Raw genomic sequence first — 15,236 nt, 5'->3', positions numbered from 1 at the left:
CACATCCAGGTATTTACTGTCAGTGCTAGCTCTTGGGGGACTTTGAAGTGTGTTTCCTTCCATTCAATTATCTCTGGGAGCTGTAAAGTATGGTGGCAGAGGTGGCTGTATCATTCTGTTTGCTCCCTGGCAGCTGACAGGCTTTTAACCAAGTAATTAAGGTTTGGTTTCGCTTATACCTTAGAATCAACCACTGAGGCAGAGATAAGGTAATAGAAACGCAGCAGGTACTCCACTATTATTTCTGGCTTTGAATTAATCACGGACACTATGGCTCTGTGAATAAGTGCATTGATCATTTGCTACAACAATAAGAATTTCAGCCAGTTATGCTCTTTACCCCTCTATAAAATATACTTTGGAGACTGCAGACTTGATGAGCATGAGTGCAGGCTCTTCCCAGAACACTAATAGCATCCATTAAAAAAAAAACCAGCCCTTTACTTTGTGCTTGCTGAAAAGCCTGTCGCTGTTAACTGCCCAAGTCTGGGGTCTGATGAGGGACACTGAACTCTCCAATTTACAGGAGGATCCAACCTGTTCACTGAAAGAGCCTGGGAAAGATTAAAAGCAGCTGAAAGCAAACCATGCTGGATTGATGAACAGCCTTTGGATGCTGTCATGTTGTGGCTGCTGGGACTGTCTTCCTTGAGAGCTGTAGCATGAGTCTCATGGAAACTCCTGCTTTGGGTAAAGCCTTGGGGAGTCATGGGGTGAGTTGAGAATCCCACCTTGCCTTTCTACTTTGTTTTTTACATGTCCACTGTGATGGGAGATGAAGGCCCAAACTGGGAAATGCGGTCAGATGGCCCCGCAAGGTTTGGAGGAAAAAAATATTGAAGCAAAGCAGATTATTACCTTTTGAAGCCAGGCACATGTTTTTTGAAGCTTTGAAATTCACCCTCTGGGGTGAGGAAAGAGAGGAAACTCAAGATTGGTTGTTCCTTTACCCAGAGGACAATCCTGTATCTTGGGGGCTTTAATGTCACATATCATTTAGTTAATCATCCTGTCACTGCTGGCAGGGCTGGTCACCATGGCATGAGAACTATGGGGACAGGATGACATGAATCCGTATGAAGTCAGGCTTCATCAATCCTGCTTTCCAGAAGAGCAGCGCTGATGGTTCTGAGCAAACAGCCCTATGTGCATCCGAACAGGCACAACTCCATCCTGTACTCAGGACCCTGTGCCATCCCTGCTGCACACTTGGGATGGGCAGCACAGCTCTGTGCATGAGCGGGAATGGGGACAGTCCAGCTGGACCAGGATTATCTCCAGATGTCTGCTGTTCCATGCTTACATCCTCACATGGCTTCCAAGGGATAAAAGTGATTAAACACAGCTGTGAAGGAGCCACATTTAACAGTGTGTTTCCCTCAACCCTAAGTAAGTACTCGAGGAAAAGGTCCATGATGTCAAGTGATGTTTTGGGCAAGATCTTTCCCTCTTGGAGGAAGGGTGATCTACTCAAAGGCACACATAGATCCAGAAAATCGAAGTTAAGTTCTGTGCAGGCTCCCTAGCCCTTACTGAAGTAATTAATTCCCAGTTTTTAAGGCTCTGGGCTTTATTATGCACTCAGTAAAACAGAACTAACCATCTGAGATCTTTGGTCTGTGTATTTATACTGCAAATTCTTCCATGTCAAGACTACCTCCTAGTTTGTCCAGTTGGGAATCGGTGGCCTAATTTTCAGACGGAAACTCTGCACATGTTGTTTTGTAACAAACAGTAAAGAAAATTCTCATATCCCTAATGACTCAAATAGGCAGGATTATTCACTCCAGCTTCCACCCAAACAAATACAGGAAACAGCTGTTACAACCAACATACCTTTCAAGAGTTCAAAAATCTTTCTGAGCATGGGCTGGATTGGAAAGCTCAACATTGACTTTTGTTGCACTCCCAAACTACTTAACTCTCAGCATGGGTCAAGTAGTATGTTTCCTTTAGATACTCTGATATGTTTATATTCTTTTTAGCTAGTTAACCTTTATTTGAACATACATTTTATGAATTAAATTAATTGAATTTAAAAGGTTAAACATCTAAATAAAAAAATGATGATGTATGAAACTGGATTTTTTTATTTTTAGAACAATTTGGGGAAAAAAAGAATGTGGACTGAACCCCAGTATTTTTTGGTTGGTTGTTTTTATTTGAGTCAAGATAGCTGCCTTCAGCAGGCTTTGGCAAACATTTGGTAGGGTGACCCACCTTTGACACTTTTCCCACCTGTAGACTCTCATTATGCCAGCCCGTGGAGTGGAGGATAATGAAGATGAGTTCAGTCATGGTACAATTTACCTACTCACTAGTAAACACTGATATGAAATTATTTCCAAGACTTAACCAGGACTTTAACTCAATGTTGAATAAGCTGCCTCATTTGCTAGACAGCACAACCCAGGAAATTCCTTCACATTCAAGTGGTAAATATTTAAATACTGGTTTCACCAGCAAATAGCCCCTGGGCCAAAAAGGGCTTGCTTGGTTTATTTGTTAGGAGCTTTCCTTTATTGAACGCAGCTGTATGGAGAAAAAGGAGAAAATATGGAAATAATAAAGAGGTAGCTGCCCAGACATCCCTGGAGGATCCAAGCTTAGAAACCCTTTCTTATCATCAAACAGGAGGGATTCAGATGAGAAACATAGAAATTAGTGCTGGGAAGTTCTTTTTCTTGAGCCTAGTGTCCATTCTCCCAGAGACGCCCAGAGATGCTGGGGTTAGAAATAGGGCAAACTAAAAATAAAAAAGAAGAAATTTCCTGGCCAACCCAAGATAAGCTATATTTACTGGCATACTGTTTATGTATATTCTGCTCACCCTTTGTAATCCAAGTCTGGAGGATGGCTCTAGCATATGTCTCTTTTGGACTTTGGTGCCGAAAAACACCTTGGTGGGCTGGCTGTGACACATCTACCTATGGACTGCATATGCCACTTTGACCACAGGAGGGGACTGACTCTGTCAGGATACCATGCCCTAAATATTGAGGAGGGTGGGACAGAAACCTGAATGATCTTGAATAGTACAAAGAAATGGCAATTAGTAAGTATATTGTGCTCCTCCCAGCAAAAAAATAGGGGCACCAGTGAGAGGATCAGAGGATTTGAAACAAGCAAAAGGATGTACTTTTTCACACATTGTGTTATTACATTATGAATGCTATTGCTCCAGGCAAAAGTGTAATAGATCCAAAAGCAGCCTGAGAATTTAATGGGAGCAGCATCCTTCAGGGCCTGCTAATAGCTGTGTGTCAACTTTCACTTCAGGAGTCTACCAGCCACAAATTGCTGGAAACAAGGAAGAAATTCCAGGAAAGGATCACTCCAGACTTATGTTTTTCCCCCTAAACCCCTGCTAGAGTCCCCTGCTGGTGCCAGACACAGGTGCATGATGAGATGGACTTCTGGCATATCCTTTTTTGTTTTGTGCTCCTAACTGGCAATGCCTTAATTCCTACCTATGGCAGAGCTTTCCCTTCCAGTAGGCTGGAATTTCTCACCATGATGTGGCCAGTCTGTTGGCAGGAGGAACACCAAACAGGCTCAGACCACCAAGCCTTTGGAAGCCCAGGCTCCCAAGATACGGTTTTGACTTAGAAACCATGAATATCGAGTTGAGGTCTTCCTGGTAACTGAACCAGGTTTTACCCAAAGCCTGTGCTCAAACATTTTTCTGCCCCCACAAGAGCAAGGAACCTGGAATTTCTTGCTATTAAGAGACAAAGTAGCGGTAGACCGCTTCATACATATACCATGTACCACAAGCTCCTAAACACCACCTTGGAACGAACCCAGCTCCTCTCTGGCTCAAGCTTGTTATTCAACTCCCAGCTGAGGACACCTAGAGATACTGAGCGCTGTTCTCCTTGAGTATGCTCTTCCCATTTATCTCCCTCTCTGCTACAGATATGCTCCCTATGTCTTATTTGCATTTGTCTGGCTTCGTCTCTCAGCCATTGCTTCTTGTTCCGGCTTTCTCTGATAGATTAAAAAGCTCTTTAGAAACTGGTGTTTTCTTCTGCTGACGGCACTTATGCACTGTAATCAAATCACCTCTTGACCTCCCTTCTGATAAGCTAAATAGCCTTTTTCAAAGTCTCACTGAAATTTTTTCTCTTGCTCTCACATTATTTGCAAGCCCTCTCCTGCACCACTCAGCCTGTACGCAGCACTCCCAGCCTCCTCTGGAGTTGGGGAGGGGGAAAATGGGTGTTTTAAAGAAATGGGGAAAGTTGTCTCATGGCTGAGGCTTTGGCATAGGGTCTGGCCTTGCTACAAGGACATCTACTTGGTCCACAGTCTACCTGGTACTCATAGTCCATCCCCCCATTCATCTCCACATGCCAAAGCTCACCCTTCACAAAATCAGTCATACTTTGCCCTCCTATTTAGGGCACAAATGGTCTCAGCACATGGCTCTCCTGATTCCCAGGCAGGAATGCTTCTCTTCAGACAGTGGACCAAGACCAGTGTACACACACAAAGCAGCGATGACCTGCTGAAGTGTCTCTTGTGGACTTGGGAGAGCTGTGCTCCAACACACCTGGGTCCTTGCTGCTCCTCTCTTTGGCTGTCCTCTTCAAGAGCACATCTTCTTCCTCTCTTCTTCTCTACCCTACACCACTCCACCCCCTTTATGGACCTGCAGCCCTTCTCTTGAGGCAAACCAGCAGCATTCCTGACTTGGATATATCCCATGTAGAGGTGTCTCCCCTCCCTCATAGCCCTTCCTTTGCCACAGGACGACCAAGCATCTTCTCTGCAGCATTAGAAGAACTGCTGGAACATGGAAGATCCTCCTTTCCACAGCCAGATGCTGTCAGCCTTTAGTTTCTGGCTCTGTTGTTATTAGAGATCCTCCACTGCTCCCACAGCATCTGTATTTTTTCAGGCATGCAGCAAGGAGCCACAAATTTGAAGCCATCCCTCAGTGTGTCAGACTTGGAATGACTCCGCCATCTTTTCCCACTGCTTGGAGGCATTCAAAAGGTTTTTAATTAAATCCACATCAGAGAGCTGTTAGCAAGCTTCCTCCGATTAGCAAGGTGGAGAGAACTACATGTCATGGGGGGAAATGAGTGAACATGAAATGTTTTGTTGCCTGTGCTTTCCTCAGTGTCAGATTAATTGGCACTTTTCTTCCAATTTAAGGCAGAGCTCTGGGCACAGAGAGGTCACTGTTGCTGTGACCATCTTCTAGTTTCCTCTCTCTCACTTTTTAAATATGATTGAAAATTTCCTTAGACATGTTGGGCTCTGTCTGCCAGGGCAAACAAAGAATTAGTGACACTCAGATTGCTCCTAGATATAGAGTTCTTTTAGGATCTCCATCCTCCTCTTCCTTACCTGTTCTCTCTGTGCACATGTGTGTGTGCGTTGGCTTTTTCTGTTGTTTTAACATGTGCCCCAAACCACAACTGGCTGTAAATCAACCTCAAATGGATTTGCAGCTGCTCAGGCCCTCTCTATATGGAGTAAGTTGAATTAGTCAGATGGTGATCCACCCTGACTGAGGATCTGCCTCCATGGGTGTCAACCTGAACCTGCAGGAAGCCACAGGGATCAGATGCAAGGACAGGTGTCTCTTTGAAAGCATTAACAGCAGGCTTGCCTAGCAGCAGCGCTCCCCCTGCCTTCCCTAACGACCCGCTGGCTCTCAGTATTTGTGCATGATACTCAAGTGAGTCCCTCACATGCACTGTCCCAGCCCAGTGCCATGCCCCAGCTGGGGCTGGCACAACCCCTTGGTCACTGTGGGACCTTCCTACCGGTTACAGTTGGTCAGTTCTGCAAGGGTCCCAGCTGTGGCACTGGACATAAGCTTATTTCATGTCTAAACATCTCCAGATACTTAATGCCCCACTCATTATTCACCTGTATGTACTTGGAAAACAATGCTTTGAAAGAGGTGCAGGTTTAAGGCTGGGTTACTTCTACAGCTAAGGCTAGAAATGTTGTCTCTTTCCAGTAGGGTCAGTCCCTGTGGCATGTTTTGTCAAGGGTCATTGGCATACTGCTGTTTCAGATCTCCTCTAGAAACTCATGCCACCTTTGGACTGTGGTGATATACAAAGATAGGCTTGAAAAGGTGCAAGAGCCCTTCCAGACCTATGTGGCCAGCATGGCAAAGAGCAAATTTAAGTAGCCAACAAGCTGGAGTGCGATCAGGGCCATATTACGTGACATTGCATGACATGACATCACACCCCGCAGCCTTGCATCCCACTTAGGATCCAGCTAGTGACTCCAGTGCGCAGTGCCAGGATGACTGGTGGCCAGCACAGACCCAGAGCAAGGTGTGGCTCAGGGGCTGGAGAGAACCACATGCCAGGACTGGTTAAATAATCAAAGTCCTGCTCCTTGGGCCATGCTGCACAAGTAATGACACAACACTGCCAAAGAGTATGCTTCCTTTGGAAGAGGAGGGACCCCGACTCTCACTCTAGAGGGTATAGAAACAAATTTAACAGCTCAGTACTGTGACTTCCAAAATCAAAGTCAAATCTGGGCTGCATTTTCATCCTTGGAAATCCTTACAGGGGTGTCCTAAGGGTGTTGACAATCAGCTCTATATTTCCTCCCACATTTAAATGCAGTTACAATTCCAACAACACAGCAAATCCTCTTCTATCAAAGGAGGGCACCAGGTTTTGTTTTTTTGTTTATTATTTGCAAATCACAAACCAGCACATACAAAAGAGCCCTACCTCAATGTGCAAGCCTGTGATGGGGACATGCTGCTATGACAACAACATGAGGCTGAATCATCCAGACAGACAAGACACACATAATTGTGTGATCACCTGTTCCTACTTGTTCAAAGGAAATTTTATTAGTGCTGCTGAAAGTACATTAGAGAACAAAGCATAAAGCATTCACACATCAGCCAGGGCTCAGCTAATCAATGCAAGCACTGCCTGAACCTGGTGCCTTACTGTTCGACCATTCAGCATTTCACAGGCTTCAGGATAGCATTTACAGAAACTTGTGCTTGCATGTGAAAGATCGAGAAAAACTCAGCTTCTACTAAAATGAAACATTTATGGCTTTTGGATCTTGCCGAGAACACCAGATTTTTGACTGTAGGATGTTTGTGGTCAGTGGAGGGACAGTCTGGATCCAGGATGATGGTTAGAGAATGAGCATGACTGATGGAAAACATGACTTTTCTAATTCATCCCCCCCCAACAATAATTAAGAATGGCAGGTGGGAGAAGAGAGCTGGTCTATTGTGTTACAGACAAACAGGAATATGCAGGATCATAATTCACTCAGCCATACCTATAAATCCACATGTATTTATGCTGGGCACGTGCATTAGCCACAGCATCCATTTCTGGCTGGCGAGAGAGCTGTTCCACTTGGTTTCCTTGCTTCCTTGTTTCTCCTGACTCGAGGGCACCAAAATCATGACTGCCTAATCATAAGACTGCTTCATATGTCCTTTTTTAGCCATAAAACCCCTGGACAGCACAAAACTGGCTTATTGTCAATTCCAGAATATCCCTAAATGTGAGTGTCTGGCACTTTTTCTTATGCTCTGTCCTTTCCAAATCTATTGGTGGTTTTGCTTCCTGAAGTCTTTCATACCTTAATCTTGTTCACCCAGAAGACTCCAGCACATATAAAGGGCTGCTCAAGTGGAAAGAAGCTGACTGTATTTATTAATCACACTCTTTTTGAAAAGGTGGTCAAAACATTCCAAAGGACTTTTTTTTTTCAAGCATTTTGTCAAGATTTCAACACTCTGTGACAAAAAAAACCCCAATTCCAATAGGGTATTTACAGCATTTGAAGATTTTCTACCAGAAGTATCAATGGCATTGTTACACAACTCAAGGAGTTTTCTGCCAATGCTCCTTTCTGATACTGCCCAAATAAATATCAGTCGAGTTCACCCAGAAGCTGGCAGACAGCATTGTTGGCAGCAGCAATAAGAGATGAGATGTTTTCCTCCATAGATATTGCATATGCATGAGTGTCTCACTGAGAACATTTCCATCTGCTCCATGGTGAACGGAAGATGTGGGTATTCCACAAGAGCCATGCTGAGACCACTCAATCAACCACTAATAAAATCAGCCCCACAGTAATTTGAAAACAAGAGGTTCAGATGCACAGCCACGTGCTGAACAAGCCCATGCTACAAGCCAGGTCTATTCCCTTCAGTGATAGCAAATCATGAAAAGCAGCATCTCTCCCCACTTTCCTCTGTACGTGGCACCAAGGTTTAGCCAGGTTCAAGGAGAGACTGTTTGAAAGCCATCTTCAAAAGGCAGTGAGGAAGAAAAATAAATCCCAAGAGGGAGGATAGTGAAGCATGACAACAGATTTGCAGACAAAAGCAAGACCTCTCCCTTCCTGGAGATGAACAGTGAGGTGCATTGAAAATTGGCTGAATGGCCATGCCCAGAGGGTGGTGATCAGTAGCATGAATCTAGTTGAAGGCCACTAGCTAGTAGTGTACCCCAAGAGTCAATACTGGGCCCAATCTTGTTCAACATCTTTATTAATGATCTGGATGGTGGGGCAGAGTGTACCCTCAGCAAGACTGCTGATGATACAAAACTGGGAGTAGTGGCTGATACGCCAGAAGGTCATGTTGCCATCCAGAGGGACCTTGATAGGCTGGAGAAATGGGTCAACAGGAGCCTCATGAAGTTCAATAGGAAGTGCAAACTCTTGCACCTGACGAGGAACTACCCCAGGCTTCACCAGTACATTGTGATGACCAAGCACTGTAACAGGTTGCCCAGAGGTCGTAGTCTTCATCCTTGGAGATATTCAAAAGCCACACAGTCATGGTCCTGGGCAAACAGCTCTAGGAGGCCCAGCTTAAGCAGAAGGGTTGGATGAGATGACCTCCAGAGCTTCCTGTAAATCTCAACCATTCTGTGATTCTGTGGAGGTTTTAAAGGGCAGGTTAAACTAACATAATTTTAGACTGGTGTAGGAGGACAGACTAACCTTGTGAAGTCTCCTACAGTCCTGCCTGGGTGTTGGCTGGGGCTGAGAGGACTACCTTCGCACCAGGTTTAGGTCCACGCCAGTTGGCAGTGTCTCAGACTGCCACTAGCGTAGATCTGGCAGTTGCATTTGGTGAATGACACCGTGCTGAAAACAGGAATCTTCAAGATCAGATGGTGCCATAAGATTTCTGCTTAAGAATGGAGGAAATCTTGATTGTGCTGTTAGTATTTAAACTGAAAGTGATCTGAAAAAAAAAAAAAGAGAAAAAAAAATCCACCCTCTTTCTGATTTTGGATCCCCTCCACAACTCTGTCTCCAGCCAGACCTTAATCTCTCTGCATATCTGCAGAAGAGCAGGGGGGACCCGTGGCCATGGCTGTCACTTCTTTGCATGTTCTTAGTGCTACGGATTTTAGTTAGAGAGACAAACTGTAAACCAGGAACCTCAGAGCCTCAAGAAAGAAATCAAAAAGCAGTCCTATGACCTTGCACTGCTTAGAAACCTGGGGGTGCCTTTTGGTGGGGTTCCCTTGCCACAGGTGAGGAAACCCTGTGCATGACCCTTTAAACTCAGTTTCCTTCCATGGTTTGGCAGAAGGACTTAATGATCTGGAAAGGGTAGACTGAGCTGTGGGGAATGGTCTGCCTCAGATCTCTTCCCTGAACCCTTCCCCTGGCAAACAAAGCTGGTGAGGTTGCAGGTGATGGACACAGCATGAAGTGTGGGGGTGGCTGTCATTCTGCTACGTCATGTTATCAGTCATCTCCTCTCTCCTCCACCAGTCCAACTTCAGAAAGATGGGCTCCTTTCTACCTGTCTCAGTGAAGAGCCAGGGGAACACACACAAATACAGCAGAGAACAAAAATAATCTCACCTGGCAGAAAGCAGACACACTGTCACACCTCCAAGGGGAATATTGATACAGGCTCTTGCTTCTGTTTCAAAATCAATCTCAAGCTGGTTCCCTGAAAGAAATGGCATAAAGGGCATTAGGTCTGGCAACAGAGGCTGCCGTTCCCAGGATGATGGATAGGAGATGAGTACAATTACCTGGACACCAAGAGCTGGTACACAGCCTTTTCTGTTCAGCAGGCTCTGGCTGTCCTTCCCCATCAGCAGCAAGATCAAAACAAACTCTGCAGAGCCTCTTATGGGGCTGGGCTTGTCTCTGCTCCTGCTATCTTGGAGAACAGAACAAGAAGCAGCAGTGGCAGCTGCTCAGAAAGGACTGTCTGTAATGCTGCATCAAAAATGATCAGCTGCACAGTGATGAGAGGGAAATGCTCATGCATCAGCAACACAGTGCCATGGCCACTCTCCTGCCCTCAGCTTCCCCTGTCCTGATCTGCTGGTGTGCAGTCCCATACACGGTCCTGCGCAGAGGGACCCTGCTGGCAGCACTCACAGAAGCAGCAGCCTGAGCTCCCTAGACAAGAGCTGACACCTCCCAAATGGTGTACCCCACGTCCATCAGCCTTTAACCTCCTGGTGTCAATGATCAAATAGCATCAGCCACAAACTCTTCACTGGGTTATCTACCAAAAGTAAAACCAAACTTTTTGTGAGTAAAAACAAACTGTGTTTACACAAGTTGTAAGAGGTGATGTCAAAGTCATGCCCACATCTGTCAAGCATTGAATCTGGTTCCTTCTTCCCAGTGCCCTGGAGCTGTCCTGCTGCTCATTCCCAAGGCTTGGTTACACGAGCACTCCCAAAGGGATTTCCAGCATGGGCAGCCTGTTGCCAGCAATCCCACTGTTCCCTATACCTGCCCTCCCATCTCTCCCAAACTTACCACGCCCTTCCCTTCTGCACCTGATGAGAGCAGCAAAGTGGAAAATGCAAGACCAATTCCTGCATGCACCCTCTTGCAGGTACCACCTTCTTTCCTTTGGAGACTGACCTGGAGTTGGCATGGACAGTGGGGCCATCATGAGCTTGTAGGGAAAGAAATGCTGAGGTCCATACGCCCAGTGCTCCGTGGGCCACCCATGGGATTGCAGAATGGGGACACCTGCTTGGGGGTTGTGCAGCAGGGACAACCAGGTGGCCTGGAAGAGGCCAACATGATAAAACAGCTGTATACTTTTAGCCCCTGGATTTCAGTTCTGTGAAAGGAGACATGAAGGGGCATGGCAGGCAAGGGGTTGCTGCATTCCCCCTGATTGGCAAGCGCCTTCTACTGGCTTCTTAGCTCTGCTTTTGTTTGGAGGTCAAATGCAACAGGAAACACCAGAAAGGGGCAATTCAGAAGTTGTCACCGACTGCTGGCTGTGCTTTTTCTTAGGCCTATGAAAGGGCAGTGATCTATAACCAGCTTTAAGAGAGATGGGGACCATGGCATCTCATGTTATTTGGTGAAACTAATGAAGTCTAGCCTTTTTTTTTTTTTTTTCTTCTTGAACATTGAAATGCTTTGGGAAAACTCTGTCCTCTGTCTTGTGGCTGCAGGCAGCTCTCCTGAATAAGCTATTGTCAGGCCTCAGAGATGTGAGTCAGAGCATCTTTAATCTCTGGGCGGGAGCGTTCTCCATGGCTTTCATGCTTTTAGAATAAATCTTCAGAGACGTTCCCAAATTAAGCACGATTCCTTTCTAATCTCCTTGCACTTCTTTCTCTCACCATTTTATCAGCCAGGCTCAAACACATTCAGCATGGCCTACTTCGAAGCAAACTGATTAATGCAATCACTTCAGGTTTTAGGAGGGATCAGTGCTTACAGAAGGGGAAAGGGCTCCTACTGGTGCTTGCAGCCCCAGCTCCACAGCAGCTTGAGAGGCTTAGAGAGATCTGCCTGTGAGCAGAGCTGACAGGAGGGGGGGGCAGCAGGGATCACACACTCACATGGCATCTTCCAAACTCCAGCGGGAGCTTGCTCATGTCCAGGCAATTCTTCAGATCAGAAGCTGCATCATGCTGCATAATGTGGCTCGTGCCTCCTGGGCTTGGGGGAGAAGGAGAGGGGAGCTGTTGGTCTATAGAAGGGACGTGGTGTGCTGCTCAGCAGCACCCCTTCCCTCCCTGCCCCCCGGCAGCAGCTGGGTACCACAACCTCCTTCAGCCAGAGGCAGCTGAGCAGAGGATCACAGCTTGCGCTGCTCAGGTGCAGCTGGCACATATCTGGCGTAAGAGAGAGGTTTGGGGTTTGCATCACCGCCAAGTGGGGTTCCGGTCTGGCTCTAGGATGTGAAAAGCTTGAGTCAGGGAGCAGTTGCCTGAATGTCATGCTGCTACAGGACAGGGGTAGATATGAATGTTGGAAGGGGGGTGGTGAAATGTTGTGGGAGAAACACGAGCTCTACATCCATATGTGTGCATTGGTGTTGCTTGCTGGAGAGAAAACTGCTCCTCTTGGCCTTTGTGAATCAATCTTTCTGATAGAAGATGCCATCTCTCACTGCCTACCTTACCTGCATTCAGCTCATGCATCTTCTGTTTGTCTGGTGTAGGGGCTCCTCAGTGCAGTGTCCTTGGTTATCCCCTAAGAGCTTACAGCCGAAAGAGACAAAAGCTGCGCAATGATTAGCTGCGTTTTACAGATGAGAAGCTAGAGAAGGAGGAATTACGCAGAAGGGAATCTCCTGCATCTGCAATTTTGAAGCAGCAGGATCCTGAATCCAGCTCTGGCATCACTTTTTCCAGGGGCCGGTAGATATGAAAGCGTTAAGTGCCCTTTGCTTTGTCACCAGGCTTCCCAGGACCAGAGTGGCCCAGGCTATAGTTTTTGAAGGTGAAATGAAATAATAATTAAAATGCTGAACTAAAACGTCAGTGTATTTTGGGTGGATAACACCAAAATGGGACATTGCCTACAGAAAGCTGAAGCTCATGGAGCTCATGGAGCACAGTGGATGTTGGTGTAGCTGCCTTTGCCTGCTTGAGTGGTGTGGCGAGGAGCCCTACCAGCTCCCACCTTTGCAGTCTGGCCCATGTATCTACAGTCTTAGTTTTTTTCTTGATTGACAAGAGTGGAGGACCCTCATGCTTTAGTGAGTGTATAATGGCTGCCTTGATGTCATTTACTGAAGCTTTGGAATAGCTGTGCTTTCTAATTACTTCTTCCCGTCTGCCTGAAGAGCACCTTTTGCTTTCAGATTAACTTCTTGCTGTCTCTTTGAACTTGAGTCTCTGTACTCCAAGCACCCCGGGTTTTGTGAGATCAAGGCAGGCTTTGTTAAGGTAAAAGGCAAGTAGTGATCAAGGGGTTTTTTTTTTCCCTTTTCTGCACAAGAACGTGCCAGGTTTGCTGATTAGACTGTGTGTGGCAGAACCAGCTGACTTAGGGTCCTTGCGCCTTCAAAAGAGACTCTTCAAGAAGAAAAGTTAGTAGGCTGCCTTTGAAGGGGAAAAGCCTTCTTCCTGATGTTCAGAGGGACATTGGTAGTATCCAGCATGTGCACTCACATGCACTGCACATATATTTTGGATATGTGCCTCTTTGCTCGCAAGCAGGGAGGTTTTCGGTCTGTATGATAGGTGCTCCCTATGTGAGTGCAGTTTTACAATTCAAGGTGAAAGTGTTGATTTACTCCAGACAGTCAAATGTCCTGGACAGAAATGGCAAAGTCCAAATCCAGACTGAAATTCTCTACTATCTAGTGGGATAGTGGTTTGGCCAGGTTTAAATTACTAACAGTCACATCATTCTTACTGAATATAGATTTAGCAGAACTTTTAAAATGCCAGTTCATTGTAGTTTAGTTATGGCATGGAGGAAAGCCCTGAAGTTTTCCTGAACACAAATAGGAAAAATTTCCTAAATAGGCTTGAATGATAATCTGGAATTCACAGCATCCTTATTGTCCAGAGCAACGGGGCAGGAGTTGTCCTTGGGCTTTGTGCAGCACCAAGCACACCAGGCAAACTGTCGCCCTCTCTTCTAAGGTTTGTGTCCTGCCCATCCATTTCAGGCAGTGTGTTAAGCTGCCAGTGGTCTCCTCAGTGGCTCCATAAGGTGGCTTCCTTATGGATATGTAGAAATTAGGTCAGGAGGGAGGTCCAGGGGTCACCTCCACCCAAAGCATAAATGCAGCTGAAGGGTTATTGCTTGCTCTTAAAACTGCAAAGGTGGAAAGCCATCCCTGTCCAGACAGGATTATTTTTCATCTTGGCAAGGTATTCCTTCATTTCTAACCTATATCTTCTTGGGCTGCAACCTAAAGCCTGCCACTTCCTTTCCTACCTGTTGTGATCACAGAAAAGACTCACTTTTTCACAAGAACTTTTTGCAAATTTGCAGATTGCTCTCTCATTTCCCTCTTCTAAGACTAAAACAATCAGAGTCCTTTTCAGCCTCCTTCTATGCTTCCTGTTTTCAAGGGCTCTGATAATGCTGGTCACTCTTCTCACCTCCTGACATGTTGAGACTGGGTACCCAAAACTGGGCACAGTATTGCAGCTGTGTAGAGAGGAAGGATGCCTTTATGCATCTGATGGCTTATGCCTGATGATAGACCCCACGATGCAGCAAAACTGTTCAGCAGCTGCACACGGGGTGGCTCCAGCAGCTCAGGACTAAAGAAGCCCAGAGTGTAACCTCCTTCCAAACAGAAATCAACTCTTTATCACTGCTTGCACACAAGCATTGCTCAGAGCAAGCTTCAAAACCCTGCTGTAAAGCAGAACAACTTACCTGGGAGATAAACGGGCTGAACTGGCACAGCCCATTTCCCACGGAATAATTCCTGGAAGCTGACCTCTGCCTGGGCTCTGTGGTGCCCAGTAAAAGAGATGTTTCATGCTCTGGTGTGACTGTCGACGAGAGGCATTCTGCACTAGCGGAGTTTCTCTCTCCTCTCCCCAGCTGCCTGTTTACTCCAGACTTGTCAGAACTGCACATCTGGTCCCCCTGTGAAGAAATTGGAGCAGCCAAAGGATTTAAAAGTTATTAGAAAAAAAAGGGGAAAAAAAAAAAGAGAGAACAGTGGCATAATTCTGCTTCCTTCAGAAATAAAACTTAAAAAAGATGAAAGGTATTTGCCTTGACTCTCTGCAGGCTCTACCTTGGCAGCCAGCTGGAGAGACTTTGGGAAAGCAATTCCAGGAGCCTGAAGCTCTTAGTGCCAGTAAAACTTGCTGCTGGGTCAGCTGAGCCGTCTCACTGCAATCCCCTCTCCTCTGCTTCCTGGCAGTTTCAGGTTTTTTTTCTAGTGGTTTTTGGAGCTGAAAGTCCCCCAGTAGCTTGGTCCACTTGCCATGCAAGATGGCAAATAATTGCCCACAAATGGCAAGCAAATTCCTTGCCTGGCAGTC

Source organism: Phalacrocorax aristotelis, chromosome 6 (genome assembly GCF_949628215.1).
Source record: "Phalacrocorax aristotelis chromosome 6, bGulAri2.1, whole genome shotgun sequence".
NCBI lineage: Eukaryota > Metazoa > Chordata > Aves > Suliformes > Phalacrocoracidae > Phalacrocorax > Phalacrocorax aristotelis.
Note: the sequence above shows the minus strand (reverse complement) of the source record.